This window comes from Phyllostomus discolor, chromosome 1 (assembly GCF_004126475.2).
Source record: "Phyllostomus discolor isolate MPI-MPIP mPhyDis1 chromosome 1, mPhyDis1.pri.v3, whole genome shotgun sequence".
NCBI lineage: Eukaryota > Metazoa > Chordata > Mammalia > Chiroptera > Phyllostomidae > Phyllostomus > Phyllostomus discolor.
Window position 1 is genome coordinate 111,701,227 of NC_040903.2, and position 21,667 is coordinate 111,722,893.

At 34.8% G+C, this 21,667-nt stretch overlaps 1 long non-coding RNA gene across 1 annotated transcript; it reads right to left on the reverse strand.

Annotated features, from left to right (window-relative positions):
• Window positions 1-2,599: 2,599 nt before the first annotated feature.
• Window positions 2,600-20,450, reverse strand: LOC118500269. Its single transcript, XR_004902830.1, has 5 exons — window positions 20,438-20,450; window positions 13,731-13,735; window positions 6,630-6,633; window positions 5,048-5,054; window positions 2,600-2,829 (listed from the first exon to the last, which is right to left on the reverse strand). It is a non-coding gene; the product is annotated as an uncharacterized LOC118500269 (long non-coding RNA).
• Between the last annotated feature and the right edge of the window lie 1,217 nt (window positions 20,451-21,667).

The following is a 21,667-nucleotide window of genomic DNA, read 5'->3' on the forward strand; positions in this document are numbered from 1 at the left end:
CCTTTTCTTGCTCTGTCTCAGTGTTTTTTTTCTACTTTGTCCTCTAGCTCACTGATTCGACCTTCTGCTTCATTGATCCTGATTTTGACTCCTTCTACTGTGTTCTTCAGTTCAGAAATTGTATTCTTCATTTCCTCTTGGCCCTTGTTGATAGTTTATATATATTTTTTTTCATGTTGGTGTTGTTTACCATGAGTTCATTGTAGTTTCTGTGTAGTTTCTGGTAGCTAATTGTGAGCTCATTGAGCTTCCTGATAATCACTGCTTTGAACTCAATATCTGATAGTTGAGTTGCCTCTATTTTATTTAGCATTCTTTCTGAGGCTTCCTCCTTTCTTTTCATTTGGGGATTCTTTTTTTTTTGTCTTCCCATTGTTTGTGAGACTTTTCTTGTTAGCCTCAGCTTCTTAAATTGATCTGTTCTGGCTCCCTAGGATTATGGTGTAAACTTCTATGGTAGTATGCCTGTGAGATTCAGTGGTGCAGTCTCCTTGATCTCCAGAGCTCACTAGTCTTGGGCTCTCATTTAAGTTGTCTTTGTGTTTGTCTTTGGGTTTTGATTGTTGTTGGGTCTCTCTTTGGTAGGTCCTTCCCACCAGCTGGTTAACTGAGGGCCACTCTGTCCACCACCTCTTGTATTTTGTTGTGCTGGTGAGGGCAGGTTGTGTTGAAGCTGGTTCTTCCCTGTGTACAAGGTTTTGAGGATTCTCTTTTGCTCTTGTTCAGTTGTTTGTACTGGGTAGTTTCCCCCCTATTGAGTTGTATTTCCAAATAGGTCCTGGATTGAGGTTTGTGTGCTTTCCACTTCTTTCTTCACTTTCTTTTTTTGTTCTGTTGGTGGGTTCTTTGTTGTTGGGTTTCCTCTTCCAGTGGATATCCTGGTGTTCACCACTTTTACCTACTCTTTTTTTTGTGATCAGCTGAAGAGTAAGGCAAAATGGTTTAAGACAGCAAGAGTATTCTATGATATTTACAGTAGCAGCCAGTAGAGAAGAGATAGGAGATCCTTTGGCTATGTATAGTGTTGACCATGACCTTCCACCCAACTAGCCACTTTTTAGAAAAAATGGAAAGATAGTAAGACTCTTTTGGGGGATGAAAGGTTTGCGAGTTGGATCTATTAAGCAGTGAGGTTTTGGGAGTTCAGATTCTGAGGTAAGGTGAGAGTTGAGGATAGTAAATATGTGTAGTGTGTGAGAAAATACAGTTAGCCACCACAGTAATAGATTTCAGGAGACCGTGAAGTGGGTAAGATCTGGGAGGGGTGTTGTGATGTATTTACAATTGTTTGGATCAGCTATTATTTACAATAATATTAGAGCAACTATCATATGGCAGAATCTCTGTGATCTGGATAATAAAAATAGGGAGTATAAGATCTTGAGTAGTGTGCTAAAGAAACACAATCGATGTGAATGACAGTATGTTAGCAATGCACTATGAAAGAGACAACAGGGGAAACCTGTCAAATGATACAATATAACCAGCCAAGCAAAGAAGACTACACAGAAAGAAGAGGAAAAAAAATACTATTGAAAGAAAAGATGTAAGAATAATAAAAAAATAATAACACAAATATGCAATAACTTGCAGTTTCTCTGTAATAGCAAAGTGAATTTTGTCTCACTGTTTCAACTGTTGGGATGCCCCCTCTTTGGGTCCAACTCTGGTCTTTTCACAGTTACAGGTTTTTGTGTTATGTGTGGGTATTTTAAAAAGTTTTAAAAAATATTTTTTAAAAAGCAGGAGAAGGAAGGAAGAAGGGATAAAATTGGAAAGAAAAGAAGAAGGAATAAAACAGGAAAGAAGGAAAGAAAGGAAAAAGGTACTGAAAGATAAAACAATAATAACAATTTATAAAATAAAAGATTACTTTAAAAAAACACCCCTCTTATTGGTTTCAAACTGGCCATACTGTTTCTTCTGGTCTTGCTGGCTGCAGCAGACAGGGGTGATTGGTATGGCTTTTCTTCCTTCAGGATCTGCACTCAGTTACTGTTGGGAGCACTGTCCCATGAGCTAGCCTGAAACCTCTCCATGGAGCCTTGGGTGTAGGATTCAGGTCTTCTTGAGCATGCTCTTTCCCCGCTGCTCCTGCTGTGGGCTGGGGTCCGGATGTGCATGCTGGGCCAGGCTACCTCGGTCCCTCAGGTTTGGTTGCGAGCTTTTCCCATTGCTATGTGTGTGCACAGGGCTTTCTGTGCACACTTTCCCACAACCCTGGGATTGCTGACCAGCTGAGTGGACTGAAGGCCAAGTGGCTGTTGCAGGAGAATTCCCCAAACAGTTTTCCTTTTTGAGAAATTCCTCCTACTCAAGCCTGCCACTCCCTACATCCCAATTCTCCAGTCAGACCAGTGACTTTTGGGGTCAGTGACTGTCACTGAATGACTCTCAACTCTCCCAAGCTGGTGTCCACAGACTCCATGGGTAATCACAGCCCCTATGTGTTTTCCACTTTGTCCTTTTTCCCCTCTGTGAGACTTCAAGCAACCAGGTGTCTCCCAGTGCTGTTTAAACCTTGATTGGCCAGGGAGGGAGGGAATAGTTGACCAGGCTCTCCCCCTGAGGCAGACTCAGGAGCAGAAGCCATGCCTAGGGCTGCAGTCACCCTGGTCCGAGAACTGGTCCCTGGGATCTTATTGTCCTGAATCACTCTCCTCACCGTCTGGTTTTTCAGTGTCCGCTATAATTTTTCATCTCTTATTTTCATATATGCTGTGGTACTGTTAGCTGTTTACTCTGTTCCTCCATAGATTGGCTAGGTTTTTCTCCCATGTGTAGGGAGAAGTGGAATCTTCTCCCTCCTACCTCATTGCCACCTTCCTACTTACATCAGCTTACTTTTTATATTTTAATTCACTTACTTCAATAAATTTATTTGTCTTACTTAATAAGCTTTACCACACATAAAACTTTATTAGGATTCTTATGTGGTGATGACTTTGATACCCAATCCATGTTCGTCATTTAATTTACATAACATAACTTTAAAAATCCAAGTTACCAAAGAAATTAGTAAAACCATTTTAAACCTAAAATAAAGTTTTTATTTTATTTATTTAATTTATCTGCTCCTAAAAATAAGTTTAGATTACTTATGAAAATTTTATTATACCAAGTTTTTTCTAATAATTTTGCAACAGAGATAACATGATCTTATTTAAACACAGGTAGAATAAAAGTATTATTTAAGGTTGATGATTCTAAAGATACACCTATTAAACCAAACCAGCTTTTATGTCAAACATTTACCTTGGTCATATGATTCTGAAAAGTATTTGGGTTATTTTTTGTTATACTTTTAGGAATTATCACATAAGCTCTTGTTTAAGCCAATTTAATATATAAATTAGTAATACCACTTAGTGGTAGAAATATGCTGTTCACATACATAGACATACATAAATATACAAATAAACATAAGAAATCTTATAGCTTTCATTTTGAAATGCTGGCTTTTTTGTTCTAAACACAATGCAAATCTCAGAGATATTTTGTCCAGGTGACCAAAGCTATGCATACTGTAAGAATGCCTTTTAAACTGTTTTAAAATTAATTTATGATCATTCAAAGAATGCATGTCTTTGTCTTCAAGAGGCCTGAGATTCTCTCCTTCAATGGTGTCCATTAAGTTGGATTTGTTGACAAACACAAATATCAAAAGTGAGTATGCACAATGAGGTTGGAAAGCCCAGAGAATACAAAGAATGACTTTAGACCTCTTACATTTAAAGTGGCAGATTTTCTTAGAGTAATATGAAAATGAGATGGAGCCTGGACACAAGATGGTGGTGGCCATGTGTCTGGAAACAAAGATGGGGGGGGCGGAGAGGGAAAGAAGAAGCTTTAGATGTCACTTTACACCTTACTTCCAAGCAAAGTACACACAAACATCATTTTACTTATTTCCTAACCAATATGAAAAAAGAACCCTAGGTAGACACACAAATGACACAGAAGACAATAGGCTGAGTGCCCTCCTAACCAAACATCAGATACACTAAGCAAGTTACACATTTCAGATTCAAAGGGCCAAACAAACAAAATGATTTACAACTTGGGTAAAAGTCCTATAACTATTCTCCTCTTAAACAGGATACCCCAAACAAATACAAAACCAATGAACTTATCCCTAGGAAAAAGCCCAAATGGAGGGGAAATGAGTTCTTGCTTATACTTGCCTAGGCAACTTACCCTACTTGCAAATTGAGCCTTTCAGCTTGCAGTGAGACACAACAAAAATATGGGTACTGTTCAACAATCCTCACTTCTCAGACTGGACCCTCAAATGTAGATGGTTTGCCTCAGGGAGACAAAGTACTGATAGGGTAAAAGGATTCAAAGAATACTAACCCTACTCTCAGATAAAGGTCTCCCAATTGCAGATGGCTTTGAGGAAGACAAAGTTCAAATAGAGAAGAAGGATTCCCAGCTGTGCACACCAAAACAAAAAAAACCCACAAACAAAACCAACTGTAGATCAAAGTTCAAAGACATTTCCTTAATCCAAGTGAGCTATAAGCTGAGAATAAAATGGCCTTGACAGCTGCTTAGGACTCATGGAAGGGAACCAAATCTGGGATTGGTCTGCCATGGACACTAGCTCTTGTTTGGTGTGCCAAATTGTTATCAATCCAAAATCTGTGTGCAAGGTTCTTCAAAAGGCCAAAACTGAACATATACAAGTTTGGGATAAGAAAAGATATATTGGTTGAGAATGAAAAAAATGAGAGGATGAAAGCCCTAGTGATAGGGGTTTAAGACTTGGGAAAATTTAGCTTAAGGTAAATAGTCATAAATCTAGCAAATAATGTGTATCTTAAGTTTTTGTTTCAGTAACTACAGATAAAGCCTATCTTGGCACCTAAGAGTAAGCAGATGACCTCTTGGAGACGTCTGTACCAGGAAGAAGCAAGTGACTACCCTTCCCCCTTGGAGGCAACTGTTGAATTTCAAAGGCTTTTGCTGACACCTTGTTTGCCCTCCCCCTTATAAAATATCTGGCTGGGAAAGAGAGAGCAAGATGGTTTGTTAGGGTATGAACCCACCATCTTCTCAGGTCGCCAGCCATCTGAATAAAGCATCTATAAAAGATTCAATCACTGTCATTGCTTATTGGATTTGGTAGTGACAGGCAGCCCGAACACTGGTGTCTTTTCCGGTTACACTAGTACTACCTCAGATTCATCTTAAGAAAGTACAAGTTCAGGCTTATTTTATATCAAGGAAAGGAGAAATGAGAGGGGCTGTTTTTTGTAAAACTCAAGCCAGGAGCAGAGATCCTCTAATAATTAGCCTGTCTGTATGGAAAACAAAGCAGAAGCATTGTTGCCCTAAACACCATGGGAACAAAGTAGACTTGCACAAGATAGAATCAAAGACCAAACATTTCAGTCTGTCACACTTTTATATTTTAATAAGGCCTCCTTCTCTTTATTTTAGTAAAAAAGTTAAATTATTGGTTTGATCTTTATTTAAGCACCTAAATATACTAAATTAGGAAAAACAATTTTATTTTACAAGTGTCGCTAATCCTTAAATATAAATGCCTTCAAAAAAGTAAAACCATATATTTAATGAACTTATTAAATGATCAAAACACTGCTTGCTAAGACTACTTGATATTTGCCACCACCTCCACTCCAAAAAATTAGCCATTTTTTTAGTACTTTTCTCTTTTTTTTTTTTCAGTTTGCCAGAATAATATGCTTTTCTTGGTCTATGTGATTTTTTTTACTGAGAGCAATACAGTTCTTAGGTTTAATTAATTTATTTATTTTTAAAGATTTTTAAAAATTTATTTTTAGACAGATGGGAAGCAGGAGAGAGAAGGAGATAAACATCAATGTGTGGTTGTCTCTTTCTTGCATGCTTCGCACTGGGGACCTGGCCTACAACCCAGGCATGTGTGCCCTGACTGGAAATTGAACCAGCAACCCTTTGGTTCTCAGGCTGGTACTCAACCCACTAAACCACACCAGCTAGGGTGGTTTAATTTATTTTAGCGTGAGTTAAACACACTAGAGACCCATTGAGGTACTTACTCAATGTATATAATCTAGGTCTCTACTGCTTTTCATTTCTTTTCTGTCACTGCCCATCTTTTGAGTTTTATTCTTTTTCTAATTTGTCACATTTTCAATGTTGAAAAATACCAAATAAGCTATTTTTACTATTTAAAATTATTTTGGTTTACAAATTCATGAATGATTTAGGATATTGATTGAAATAAGCTATAGGATAATTATTAATTTTATTAAATTAGGTCTTATTTATTTGTGTCAATACTTTGCCTTCATAAATACATATATCTGAGAGACAGTAGAGTCATTCAAATTTTAACATTACCCAGTGAGACAAGGAATGGTTGTAAATGCAGATGACAAATGAGTTGAAGAAATACCAGCTGGGTAATAGAAAGACATTTGTGGAGTATTATCATCTACCCTTGTTTCTTTTGGTAAAATCATCCACTGATTGTTGCAGTACATTCAATTTGCATTAAAAATAATTTTACTTGTATTTTACACATATGTTAATCAGCAACATTTTAAAATATATTTTATTGATTATGATATTACAGTTGTCCCATTTTTTCTCTCCTTTATTCCCCTCCACCCTGTAACACCCCTCTCACCACCATCCCCCCACCTTAGTTCATGTCCATGGGTTATACATATAAATTCTTTGGCTTCTTACCTCCTGTAGCTTTTACCCCATTCTCTCTCCTCCTCCTCCCCACTGATAACCCTTCCTGTGATCTCCATTTCTGTGAATCTGTTCCTGTTCTAATTGTTTGCTTAGTTCATTTTTTTTTTAGGTTTGGTTGTTGATAGCTGTGAGTTTGTTGTCATGTTACTGTTCATATTTTTTACCTTCTTTTTCTTGGATAAGTGCCTTCAACATTTCATATAATAATGGCCTGGTGATGTTGAATTCCTTTACCACCCTGACTCCACCCAATCTCACCTGATCTCGGAAGTTATTCAGCAACATTTTTAAATGATGCTGGCTCAAGACCAGTCTCAAAATTCTTATAATATTTACTTAATTTAACTTCAACTCAAAATAAATTTTAAAATGCTCAGCAAATACATGTAGGGCGCATATATAAGATATGTGTCCATTTATATGGTGTTCTTCAATTGGGTCATCACATCAATGTTGATTATTAAACTTATTTTTGCATATTTAATTTTCTCAGTTGTTTTTTCACTGTTTTTCCTCCATTGTCACAGGTATGAAAACATCCCAGCATATTTCTGAAGTAAGCCAATAAATAAATATCTTTTGGTATGTTTTCTGAGCCTTTTTTCTCATCTGTCAACATCTTTATTTTCAGCCAAGGGGAACAATACCAATGTTTTGCTGCTATTTTTGCTGCTGCTCTGGTTCTTATTTTTCAGTTTTTCATTAAAAAAATCTCAAAATAAATCTGAGTAAGGTTCTGATGTTGACATAAGTGAACACAACCATAAAAATCCTTATATATGAATTTAATCATAACTATAATTAGTATGATCTCTTTCTCCTCAGATTACTCCCTTTCCAAAAGAAAGATGTAAATATGTTATTCTTGTTAAATCTATGGATTCTTACCAGTCTAATATATACCATTATATTTTCTTTAAACTGCCTTTCACTAACAATTTAAACATTTCAACTGCTATAAAATTATTTTTTATCTGTAATTTATAATAAGGGATTGTGAACTTTTTTTTTTACTTTCCAAGACATTATCAGTACTATTCTACTGCAAACAAAATAAATTTTATATTATCTTAATTCAATTGTTTTATTAATTAAATAATTAACACCTATTTTACTTAGAAACTACTTTGTTTCACAAATCCATGATTCATTGGCTCACATTTCTCTTCAGTGGTTGGAGATTATGTGGGAGACATTTCTGCCTATGATCCTCAGGTTGGTGTGTACAATCATATAAACGTATAACTGGCATAATATTGAAATGTTTTTAAATACCATACTAGCATGATCAAAATACTGTAAAAAAATTTTCAGTGCTAATCAATACTGGGGAACCATAAAAATTGAATGTTCAAATGTTATTTACTTCTTAGATAAATAATTTTGGATTTCACTGAGCTTATTTTAAATTAAAAGCCAAGAATTAAATGGTTTCTGTGGAATTTCATCTGTTGAAATATGACCTACCTTATGGTTACTTTTCCAGGAGAAAATGTTTCATACAGTGGAAAACTCTGTAAATTATGAAACAAAGGTACATATCATGAAAAGGCAATTATGAAAAATCTGCAAATCATACGAGAGTAACTAACTTATATTATGATTTTATGGTACCTATATCCAAGGGATATCTCAGCAAGGATTATTTAAAAATCCATTTTCTAAATGGCTACTGATAAACTATAATTTAAACAATAAAAATTAGTGTCAAAATTTGAAGCTTTTGCTGTGAGAAATTACTTAGACAATTTTTATGTTTAGATTATATGGACTGCAGAATTTCTACAAATTGAAAAACACAATTTCATAAGTTATTTCAGAAACAACCATAGCATTTCTGAGAATAAAGATATTAATCCTTCTCACCTGTAAGTGGAACCTAATCAACAAAACAAACAAGCAAGCAAAATATAACCAAAGATATTGAAATAAAAAACAATTTGACAGTAACTAGGGGGAGGGAGGAGAAGGATAATGGGGGGAAATAGAGGAAGGGTTGTCAAGGAACATGTATAAAGGACCCATGTACAAAGCCAAAGGGGGTAGGATCAAGGGTAGGAGTTGAGGATGTGTGTGGTGGTGGGGAGTGATGGGGGAAAAATGGAGACAACTGTACTTGAACAACAACAACAAAAGAATATTAATCCAAATATATGTATCTAAATGAAAGGTAATAAAACAGATTTTTGTGGAGTAAGCATCACAGTTTTAGTGAGATTTCATGCTCTAAAATTCTTTAGCAAAATTAAAACAAGTTATAATGGTTTTAGATGCAATTCCTGTTTATAGCTGAGTAGTACTGCATTATGAATTAGTACTACAGATTTTTTGTCCACTTATCTACTGATGGACACCTGGGCTGCTTCCAGATCTTGGCTATTATAAATAATGCTGCAACAAACATAGGATTGCATATATTCTTTCAAACTGGTGCTTTGGGATGCTTGCTGGGTCAAAAGGCACCTCCATGTTTATTTTCTTGAAGAAACTTCATACTGTTCTCCACAGTAGCTGCACCAATCTGCATTCCCACCAACAGTGCAGGAGTTCCTTTTCCCCACATCCTTTCCAACACTTGTAGGTTGTTGATTTATTAATGATAGCCATTCTGACAGGTCTAAGGTGTTTTTTTTCATTTTGGTTTTAGTTTGCTTTTCTCTCATGGTTAGTGACCTTGAGAAACTTTTCATGTATCTAGTGCCTGTCTGTTAAAAGTCTGTTTGACTTTTAAGTTTGTGGTTAGTCTAAAGAATTCTCTCATGGAAAGGTTCTAAGTTATATTAAATATCCTTCTTCTGCTTATTTATCACTGGCCAATGGAATCTCTTGTATTGACATAGATTTCTTTACTGACTAGTTATGTTTGCATGGTTTTGGACAATATGAGATAGACCTAGTCTATGTTTCCATTGCACAGTCTCCAAAGAGTCCCAGCCTCCACATACTTAGTCAGAGGTAACATTTAGACATCATCTCCCCTCCCCTGCTTCAACTTCTTTAGAACTGTTTGGGAAACAGCATACACTTTTTTCTCCTTTTTGATGTTGTTTCCCTAGCACACACATTTTTTTTAATATACCTTTTACCTGAGCCTCATTTCTCTGGTGAAATTCCTTGATTTCACCAGATATCAAAAGCCCATACAACAGATAGACAAGTATCAGTATAGCTAAAAAATAATTAAAATGAAACTATTTCTTTACTTTTTGCTGAGCCTAGTTCAATGTATATTGATAAAATAAGTACATAGCCACATATATTATAAAACCACTCATAAGCTGAGGAAAGGTAACAGCTTATTTGTATGTTAAAACTTAGAAACTATAGAATTCACAGAAAATGTCTGATCTTTTTTGGTCATAAGTTAATAAAAGCTCCAAAATATTAGTACATTATTTCATTCACTGAATATAAATCTATGATGATAGAAAGTTATATATATAACTTTATATATATAATTATATATACAATCCCAATTTTGTTGACTAATTTAGACATTTTTCTCAGTCAAAAAGGTTTAATAGCAAAATATCCACACTCTAATTACATTTATACACTATCTATTATGTATCAGATATGGTAGACCCTTTGTATATAAAAGTGAATGAGTCCTGATTCTCAAGATACTCTTAATCTTTGGGGATATGAGGATTCTTTCTTTTTCCAGAATACATCCATAAGTAAAAATAGCAACAATAAGAACCACAAGAACAACAAATGCACCAGAAGCAACAATAATACTTCTTTAATGTTTATATATCATTCTTATAACAAAGATATTTTTGTAATATGTATGTGTATTTGCCTGTGTGTATATTTGTGAGCACCAAGGAACTATACTTAAATTGTAATTCTCAAGATGTGGCTTCTAGTGTTATATCTTAAATAAAACACAGAAAATTCTAGGGGATCTTGAACAAGTTACTCCATCTCCTTGTTTTTGCTTTTATTTTTGAAATAGTAATTCAAAAAGATCCTGTCTTCTATGTCTAATTGCTCACTACACTATGTTGATATCTGAAGGTCAGTCCCTAACAGATACTTACCGCAAGAATTCAAAAGAGGAGAAGACTTTTATGGACTAAGTTGAAAAACTATCCCAATAACAAATGATAGGTTTCCTCACTTTGCTTCAGTATAAAATAAAACTGATTTTGTTCTCTCTACACCCTCACCAGAAAATAATTTAGCAATTCTAGTCATGCATTTCTTTCAAGATATTTCTTAAAAGTCCCAGAGTAATTGTAAATGAAATTTACAAACAGGTAAAAACACAGTTACTAGGCAGGTATACATCAGCATATGGGAAGGATTTATTGGAGCCCCCTATTTCTATTCTAGAACTGATCAGATGACATGAGAGCTGGAGTTTACATGACTGTTGTACAATAAAGCAAGACCACAATTACCTTTAACTATGTTCCAAATGACAAATAACTTTAAATATATATACCTCTTTATAAAAATATGTTCTCTTAATAAAAAGTGAGAACAGGAACATCTTAGAACTGGGTGTGTTCCTACAGAATACAACTTGCGTGAAAATAAGTATAAATTAAAACTTTGACATATAATTTAAAATAAAACCTATTAGATTTAATGGCTGGGTTATGAGAGAAGTGACAACACAGCCTTTGGAAGTCAGATAATTTGCTTGCAAGATGTGTATTTGCAACTAAACTGTGAACATTGTGGTATTTTGAGGAAAAAAAGATGGCACTTTGAAATTCTCAGAATCCTCACAAGTCTGACCATTTAGATGCAAAGGATGACATTAGGAATGGTAGAATACAAAAATAGGTATAATATTTCTAGGTACTCTATTTTTCTTGTTTCTATGTCAAATGGGATTTTTTTCTTGATTTCTGTTTCTGATGTCTCATTGTTGGTGTGCAAAGATGCCTGTGATTTCTGAGTATTGACTTTGTATCTAGTTGTTTTGCCAAGTTTATTTATTAGGTTGAGTTGCTTTTCCAGAAGAGTCTATAGGATTTTCTATGTAGACTATCATGTCATCTGCAAACAGTGACAGTTTTGGTTCCTCCTTTCCAATTTGGATGCCTTTTATTTCTTTTTCTTGTCTGATTGCTAGGAATCAGTACAAGACTAGGACTTGTACAATATTGGCTAGGACTTCCAGTACAATATTGAATAGGGGTGGTGAAAGTGGGCATCCTTGTCTTGTTCCTGATCTTAGTGGTAAAGCTCTAAGTTTTTGCCCACTGAGTATGATATTGGCTGTAGGTCTCTGATATATGACTTTTATTATGTTGATATCCAAAGTATATAATGTAATTCAATCACAACCCTTGCTTTGATCACACTTCATCCTTTTTGTGAAACACTATTGTTTTTCATGATTGAAAAGAGAAACCCAAATAAATATTTTCAATTTATTTTCAATTTGTACCAGGCTGTGATAACACAAGTTGGAAATTTTGTGAAATATTGAGTAGAATAAATAGATATTTTTATTTCAAAACTGACTAGAGCTTAAAATTGAGTTTGTATTTTTTCTGGGCTCTTAAAAAGCCAATGTATATTAAAACTTTTGTATAGATAAGGCAAGTTAAATTTAAGTATATAGTAGTAGTAAACTAATTTTTTAGTTTCATTTAATAACATGAGTACTCTCACATATACTCATGTATTACTTCAATATTCTTTTGTATTACCTACTATATACTAGTGTTTCAGGCTGTCTTGCACCCTGTTAAGGCCTGGAAGGTTCGCTCTGGATTTGGGCAGATGGAAAAAATACATGGAACCATGGAAATTCTTTACATGCCTTTATTCAAGAGTAGGTGATCCATGAACAGGGCAAGCTATGTGTCCCCTACCCCTCAATGGAAAACGCCTAACTCCCTTATATGCTAAATGCACACAAAGCTGGCAGGGTGACACAATATTTTATAACACCTTGCACTTGCATGCAGATTCTGTGCATGCAAGCCCACTCAAGGCCATGGGAACCATTTATCAGACCCAGTCTCAAGACAATGAGAACACTATTTATCTTAGTTCCCCAGACATCTGGGTGAGGGAGCCTGACTGAACCTGTTTATCCTACACAGGTGTCAGAGATAATGCAGTCAATAAAATGCACAAACATCTGTTTTTAATTAAATTTTGGGGGGTGTCATTGGTTAAAAAATTATATAAATTTCAAATTTACAATTAATTCTATGTATATTGCATTGTGTGTTATAATCCAAAGTCAAATCCTCTATTTGACCTCTTTTACTAACCCTCACACACCTTCTTCTGGTAACCACCATACTATTGTGTGTGTTTATGACTATTTGTTTATTTTTCTTGTTTGTTAATTTATGGCTTTCAGTTTTATATCCCACATATGAATGAAATCATTTGGTTCTTGTTTTTTTCTGACTTCTCTTAGCATTATATTCTCAAGATTCATCTATGTTATCACAAATAAAAGAATTTCATCTTTTCTTATGGTTGAGTAGTATTCCATAGTATATATGTCCCACACCTTTTTGTCCAATAATTTATTTAGGGACAATTCAGTTGCTTTCATGTATGCATTGATCATAGGGGTACATATATCTTTGCAAACAAATGTTTTCAAAATTTAATGGTAAATACTCAGAAGAGGAATTGTTTGATTATAAGGTAATTATATTTTTAATGTTTTGAGGAACCTCCATACTGTTTTCCATAGTGGCTGTGCCAGTTTACATTCTCACCATCAGTGAATAAGAGTTCCTTTTTCTCCACAACCTCTCCAGCACTTGTTATTACTTTTCTTACTGATAATAGCCTTTCTAACAGGTGTGAGGTGATGTCTCATTGTAGTTTTGATTTGCATTACCCTAATAGTGAAGTTGAGTATCTTTTTATATACCTGTTGGCTATTTGTATGTTGTCTTAGAAGTGTCTGTTCATGCCCTTCACCTATTTTTAAATTGCATTGTCTTTTTTTGTTGTTGTTGAGTTGTATAAGTTCTTTATATATTTTGAATATTAACCCCTTATCAGAGATGTTTGCAAACATCTTCTCCCATTCGGTTTGTTGCCTTTTATTTTGTTGTTGGTTTTTTTTTTTTTTTTTTGCTGTACAAAGCTATTTTGACACGGTCCCATTCACTTTTTTTCTTTTACTTCCCTTGTCTCTGGGGTCAAATTCATAAAATCCTCTGTAAGGCTAAGATTCATAAGTTTAGAACCCATTATTTTTCTATATAATTCATTGTTTTAGGTCTTATATTTAGATCTTTCATTTATTTTGAGTTAATTTTTGTATATGGACACAAAAATATTCTTTTGCATGCAGCTTTCCAATATTCCCAGGACCATTTGTTGAAGAGGGATTCTTTCCCTTTTGGGGGGGGATTCTTTGTCAAAAGTTATTTTCCCATGCACATGTGGATTTATTTTTGGTCTCTCAATTCTATTCCATTGGCCTGTGTGCTTTTTTTTTTTTTTTTTTTTTTTGCCAATACCATGCTGTTCTGATTATTGTAGCTTTGTAGTATAATTTGAAGTCAGGTAGTGGAATACCTCTGGCTTTGTTTTTTTTTTTTAACTCAGGATTACTTTGCATATTTGAGGTCTTTTGTGGTTTCATGCAAATATAATGTGGTTTTTTTGTTCTATTACTTTAAAAATGCCACTGGGGCTTTAATGGAAACAACATTAAATCTGTATGTTGCTGTGGGAAATATGGTCATTTTGATTGTATTCTATAGGAGAAATATTTTTTATAAAGGGGAAGTAGTAAGATAATAAATATGTAAAGTGGTAAAATAAAGCAGGGGGAGAACATGAAATATTAAGAATAATAGTTGACATTTTATGTTTAATGGCTAATCACCAGGAAAAAAACCTTTGTGTAAAAATCTGAAAGCATTGGTGCTAGCCACATGGATTTTTTTTGTTGTTGTTGGGCATTATAGACAGTACCAAATTTCTGAGGTAGAAGTGTGCCCAGAGTGTGGAACAATAGGAATATGTATGGTCAGGGGTGGTCTGGGTTGCAATAGAAATATGGTGAGAAGCATAACATAAGCCATACTTAACAGGGCCTGTGGTGAATGATAAATACCATGGCTTTTACTTTAGAAGAGATAAAATGTCTACCTTATTTCTCAAACATTTCAAACTTCTATGAAGGACTAAATATTTAAGCTTTGTAGGACAAATACTCTTCATTACAACTCTAAAGTATGCAGTTGTAATAAAAAAAATCAGCCATAAATAATACAAACATATAAATAAGTATCATGTTGCAATAAATTTTTATTAAAAAAATAAGTGGTAAAAGAGAAGATACCAGCAGGTTAGCAGAATAAGAATCTACAGACTCTCGATGATAATTTATAAACTATACCTCTGTGAGAACTTTATGGACCAATTGAGAACTTTTGGCCCCTAATTCTAAAACCAAGTAGGTATTCCAATGAAAAAGACATAAAAGTTTGCAATATTCGTTGTGTGCATCTGTGCCTCTCTCTTTGTACAGTCTAATACAGAGCAACTCAAGGTATACCCCTTATTCCAAGTTTCTTTCTTGGGACAGAAATAAAATAATGAAGTGTACATCCAAAATTCTGGCCTGTCTGGAGCTTTCCTGAGTGATTGATCACTTCTGTCTCACCTGAATCAGGGCTGACAGATCAGCATCATATTTTGGAAATAGAGGTAAACACAGAGCACATTAGAATTGCAATTGCCCAGACAGACACCAAGGGAGCAAGGTATAATAAAAGGCTTGAGAGGTTCTAGAATCTCTAACTTGGTTAATTGATGGTCTTCCCCTGAACAAAGGAGATAAATAATTTTATAATTCCCAAATCTTAGAAAAATATTAAAAGGCATAGAAAGAAACAGGTCAGCATAGCATAATCAAAGGAACAAAATGAAACTATAGAAACTAACCCTGAATAAACAGATATGTCACCTACCTAAGAATATAAACTATTGATGTCCATAAAAATATTTAGTAAGTTTAATGAGAATACAGATAAACAAATAAATAATCATGGAAAACAAATAAGTAAAATATCAATATATTATATATAAAAGGCACAAATTCTGGAGTGAAAAAAACACAATAATTGAAGATAATTAGAGAAGCTTAACACAGACTTGACAAGAAGAATAAAGCATTCTGAGATATTAAAATCAAGTTTTTTAACATCAAGGACAAAAATATAAGAATCTTGAAATTAGCAAGAGAAAAGTGACTTATCACAGACAAGAAAATTGTCATAAAACTACCATTAGATCGCCGTAAGGTCAATGGGGACAGTCTGGCTTCCTCACACAGATGTCTGGGCAACTGAGCAGAAGCAGTCTCCCATAACCTTAAAAATGAGCCTGATAAATAGAGTTCTCATAACCTTGAGACTGTGTCTGATAAACAGTTCCAATAACATTAGGTGGTCTCAAATGCACAGAATCTTGCTTTGTTACACAACATATCCTGTCACCCTGCCGGCTCTTGTTTGTATATAGTATTTAAGTGAGTAGGGGTTCCCCACTGGGCCACTTGCACTTATACTGTGCATGGATCACCCACCCTTGAATAAAGGGTGTCAAGCATCCCCACAGCACTGCACATTTTCTTCCATCTGCCTGAAAACAAAGTGGACCTGCTAGGCCTTGACAGGCTCCAAGACAACCACTTAGAGTAAACTTTGCAGATCAGAAGTTAGTAAAATAACATATTTAATGTACTAAAAAAAAACCCTGCAAATTACCTGCAAACTGACTTTTAAAGGAGGAAGGTCAGATGTCTTCTGGTCAAAATGGCAGAGGAAGAGAATATAAATGCAATGCCTGCCTCCTCCCACAACCACATCTAAATTACAACTAAATTATCAAATAATCACCCTTGAGAACTACCTCATGACAAGCTGAACAAAATTCCTACAACTATGAAGATAAAGAAAGAGTAACATTGAGACTGGTGGGAAGGTGGGAATGAAAATGGGTTGGTCTCACATTCATGTGTGGTGGTTGAGAATTGGGAGGGACTTTTGGCTGCAGAAGTTCCCCCTGAGAAGCAAGCATTCTAGCTCCACATTAGGTTCACAAACCTAGAGTATACCTGACAGGAAGAGGAATCGTTACATCTGGCTGTGAAAATCTGTGGGAATTCTGTCTAAATGAGATGAGGGTCTGCTACTGACTGGAGTTCTCTTAAAGGGCCCCAGCACAGATTAATTTTTCCCACAAACACTCACCCTAAGTTCCAGTGAAGAGACAAAAGCTCATGTATGTATATTGGAAAAACAACATACAGAAAAATAATAAATTGTTTTAGTCTCAGAGTAAGGGCTGGAGAGGCAGCCTTCTGCAGATAGTAGGTATAACCATTTCTTGGTCGAAAACTCCCTCACCCCAAAGGCACAGGTGAAAGTATTGCCAGGTGTCATTATTCCTTTACTTATCTGTCCCTCTGCATAGCCAATAGGCACAGGTAGGCACCAAATCTGAGTCTCCATTAACATGGATAACATTGCTCACCTTACCATGGTGACTCCCACAGTACTTGCTCCACCAGAATTAAGTGCCCAGCCTGTACCTCTTTCAGCAGATTTCCATGTAAGAAGTTAGCTTCAGTCCATGCAGAGAAGTTTCTTAAAATCTGTCAGATGCCCACAAACCTAAAATAAGAACTGGAGTCAGCATGTTCTATATGACTTAAGTGACCCCAGACCCAGCACTAATCACAACCAGGCTCAGTTACCAGCATAGTCTTTCTCAGGTGTCCCCAAGCCCAGCATAAGCATCTACCAACTGACTGACAATCAGTTTGTGTTGTAGCTTCTACCAAGTGGCTGCATAGGCAGCAAGTGAACTTGACCTACATAGAAGCCCCTTTCAAGAGGTTCCAGAACTGACACAGCCAGTGGCCCGTTTCACCCAGATCAGAGCCAAACCCAACTGGCACCACAAATCTCACACTTAAAGATTGGACCAGGCAGTCACCAGAGCCTTTCTAAAGTAAACTGCTCTTGGTAGAGTCAACCCCACATAACAGGTCTTCTGCTTTAGTGAGAAGTAGCTCTCATGGGCAGTCAAGCTGAAGTTCAATCCTATCCACTGATGTGCCAAAAGCAATCAAGGCTTTACTACAACAGGAAGGCACACACAATCCACAAAAGGAACACACATTGAGAACCCAGCTCAGGTGACCAAAACAATTTATTGAATATAGACTTAAAAATATTTTAAGAATATTCAAGGAATTTACTGAGAACTATAAGGAACTTAGTGAGAAGTACAACAGCACAAAAATTTGGAAACCATAAAAAAATCAGTCAGAAACGAAGAATAAAGTATCTCATGTAAAGATTACACTGGAAGGAATAAATGGTATGTTGAATAAAGTAGAGGATTAAGTCAGCAATTTGGAAGACAAATGAACAAAAAACACCAAATCACATCATAAAATTAAAAAAAAATAATAATTTAAAAGAATGAGCAAAGTATAAGGGATCTTTGGGACAACATGAAGCATGATATCATCCACATCATAGGAGTGCCTAAAGGAGAAGAGAGAGAGCAAGGAATCAAGAACCTATTTGAAGAAATAATAACCAAAATCTTTCCTAACTTCACAAAGAAAAAGAAAACCACATGAGTCCATGAAGCACAGAGAGTCTCAAACAAGATTAACTCAAACAGGCCACACCAAGACACATTATAATTAAAATAGCAAAGGTTAAAGATGAAGAGAGAATCTTAAGAGAAGAAAAAGAAGACAATTTGTTACCTACAAAAAAGCTTCCATTAGAATGTCAACTGATTTCTTAACTGAAATACTTCAGGCAAGAAGAGATTGGCACAATATATTCAAAGAGATGCAAAGAAAAGATTAACAACCGAGACTACTTTACACAGCATTGCTATAATTTAAGGAGAAATAAAGATATTCCCAAACAAGGAAAAGCTAAAGGAGTTTGTTGCCAACAAATCAGTATTAAAAGAAATGTTAAGGGGCTCGTTTAAGAATAACAAGAAAAAAAATCTAGAGGAACATACTTAAAAAATAAATATGTACCTATTAATAATCACATTAAATGCAAATGGCTTAAATGTTCTAATCAAAAGAAATGGGGTAGCTGAATAGATAAGAAAACAAGACCCAATATATTCTGTTTAAAAGAGACACACTATAGAACAAAAATACACAGAGACAAAAATTTAAAGGTTGGGAAAAAGATATTTCATGAAAATAAAACAAAAGCTGGAATAGCAATATTTATACCTAATAAAAATACTTTAAAAATACTATAGTAAGAAACCGAGAAGGTCACTATATAATGATGAAAGGAACAATCCAAGAAGAAGATACAACCCTTGAAAACATTTATGCACCCAATGGAGGAACACCCATGGATATAATACAAATCTTGATGGACCTGAACAGAGAGATTGACAGCAATACAATAATAGTAGATGATTTTAACACTCCATGGAGATCAATGAATAAATCTTCAGACAGAAAAACAGCAGGAAAACAGGAGTCAAATAGCACACTGGATCAGATGGATTTAATTAATATTTAGAGAACATTTTATCCCAAAGCAGCAGAATATACATTCTTTTCAAATGCACATGGAACATTTTCTAAGATGTATCACATGCTATGACACACACACAAAAATACCTAAAAATTTAAGAAGATTGAAATCATACCAAACATTCTCTGTCAATAATGCTATGAAACTATTGGGTTGGCTGAAAAGTCCACATGGGTTTGCCTGTAAAATAAATGACACATTTTTCATTTCACCAATAACCTTATTAATTTAGGTATTTTGAGTTTGTTGGCTATCTCCCTCATGGTATAATGTTTATTTTTCTCAATTAATGTGTTGATTTGATTCAAATCAATTTCACCTGGTATACCCAGCTGTGGACCATCATCCAGAAAGAAATTGCCAGTACGAAATTTTACAAACCTCTTTTGACATTTTTGGTCAGTCACAGAACCTCTTCTCCATACACTGCACAAATCATTTTTTTTTTTGCCTTTCAGTTTTGTTTTTTACCTTTGAAATAATAAAATATAATATGCCCAAAAGGTTGCTTATTTCCTGCCTTCTTCAGTATTAAAATAGCTAAACAAAAATTCTGATGTTTTGATGTTTTTGATTTTTGATATTTTATTTTAAATACACACTGATATGACAGTTGTCACAGTGTAATCTAACAACATGGTTTCGAATAACATTAAAAACACGTAAGTGCTACCAGAACCATCTTATGGGGAAAAAAAACTTTTTGTTCGACTCAATGGAAATAAATCACAAGAAAAAAATGAAACACACACACACACACAGATATGGAGTCTAAATAACATGTTACTAAAAATTAATGGGTTAATAATGACATCAAGGAAAAAAAATAATAATACATTGAAACAATGGAAATGAGAACTCAACTACCTAAAAATTATGGGACACAGTGACAACACCTCTAAAAGGGAAATTCATAACATTACAGGTCTATCTCAATAAACAAGAAAAACCTCATAAAATATAATTTTACACATAAAGAAACTTGAAAAAGAACTACATACAAAGCCAAAAGTGAGTAGAAGAAAAAAAGCAATATGGAAGAGCAATGAAACCAATAACTAGTTCCTTGAAAAGACAAAAAAAGATTGAAAGCCTTTACTCAGGCTCATCAAGGGATAAAAAGATAGATCTCAAAAAAATGAAATAAAAATAAAAAGAGAAATAACAACTGACACCAAAGAAATACAAAAGATTGTGAGAAAATATTATGAACAACTGTATGCCAATGAATTGGACAATGTAAAAGGAAGGAATAAATTCCTAAAAGCATGAAATCATTCAAAACTGAATCAGGAAGCATTGGAGAATCTAATGAGACAGACTACAATTAGTACCATTGAGGCAGTAATAAAAAAACCTCCCAACAAACCAAATTTCTGGACAGGATGGTTTCACAGGTGAATTCAACACAAATATTCAAAGAAAAACTAACATCTATTATTCTCAAACTATTTCAATAGTATTATGAGGAGGAAGACGCCTAAGTTCATTTTATGCAGCCATCATTAGTCCAATTCCAAAACCATAAAAAGTCATTACAAAGTGAGAAATTTGTAGGGCAATATCCCTAATGAGCATAGATGTTAAAATCCTCAACAAAATAGTAGCAAATTAGATCTAGCAATGCATTAAAAAATGATATAACATGATAAAGTGGGATTTATTTTATAGATAGAAGTTTGGCACAATATCCACAAAACAATAAATGTGATATACCACATTAACAAAATTAGGTAAAAATTAACAATCATTACTGCAGAAAAAGCATTTGACAAATATAACACACATTTATGATAAAAACTCCCAGTAAAGTGGGAATAGAAGGAACGTCCTTCTACTTAATAAATGCTATGTATTAAAAAAAAAAAAAGCTAACATCTAAATGGAAAACAGCAACAGCCACAGCAGGTCTGGCAGGATGGTAGAGGAGTGAATGGAAACCAGACTAAATCCCTTCCAGGACCAATTTGGAATTACAACTAAATTGTGAAGAAATCACCAGATTTAGCAACTGAGCAATAGTGAGAGAGAAGATGTATATAACCTGTATCAGCTTCAGTAAAAACTGACTGGTAAGGAGTGTGGTGCAGACTGAAGGATGCTAGCTAGGCACATATAGGCAGCAATGCTGGAGGGAAAATAAAACAACCAGGTGGTACCCCTGAGAAGTGTGTGATCTAAACACTAAGCTTGGATCCCCAGCCTAGAGCACAAAAGCCCAAAAAGTACACAGATGACAATAAGCAGCAAAAAGTAGCAGGGTTACTCTCTGCCAGAGGTGGATGGCTGGAGACACAACGAGCCATTTGAAAGGCCAACATACAAATTTTCATTTGCAGGCACTTACCCTAAGCTCTGGAAAATATAAGGGCAGATTGGACTAGAGATATCTGAGG